The sequence below is a fragment of the Colobus angolensis genome, unplaced genomic scaffold (assembly GCF_000951035.1).
Source record: "Colobus angolensis palliatus isolate OR3802 unplaced genomic scaffold, Cang.pa_1.0 Scaffold64, whole genome shotgun sequence".
NCBI lineage: Eukaryota > Metazoa > Chordata > Mammalia > Primates > Cercopithecidae > Colobus > Colobus angolensis.
In genome coordinates this window covers 3,134,432-3,134,752 of record NW_012120043.1, presented here as the reverse complement: position 1 = coordinate 3,134,752, position 321 = coordinate 3,134,432, and positions in this window count along the sequence as shown.

Genomic DNA, 321 nt, shown 5'->3' with positions numbered 1-321 from the left:
AAAAAAAAAAAAGTAAATTAAATTAAATTTAAAAATAAAATTAAATAAATAAATAAATTTGGGATAAACCAGTTAACTGTCTCTCAGTCTCTCTCTCTTGTATTTTTTTTTTTTTTTTGGTTTTGGTTTTTGTTTTGAGACGAGGTCTAGCTCTGTTGTCCAGGGTAGAATGCGGTGACCTCACAGCTCACTGTAAACCAGAACCATGGACCAGTTAACTCTTTCGTTGATTTTTTGTAGACAGGCTGTCCTTCTGCTGCCCAGGTTGATCTTGAACTCATGGCCTCCTGCCAGGCCCCCAAAATGCTGGGATGGCAGGCA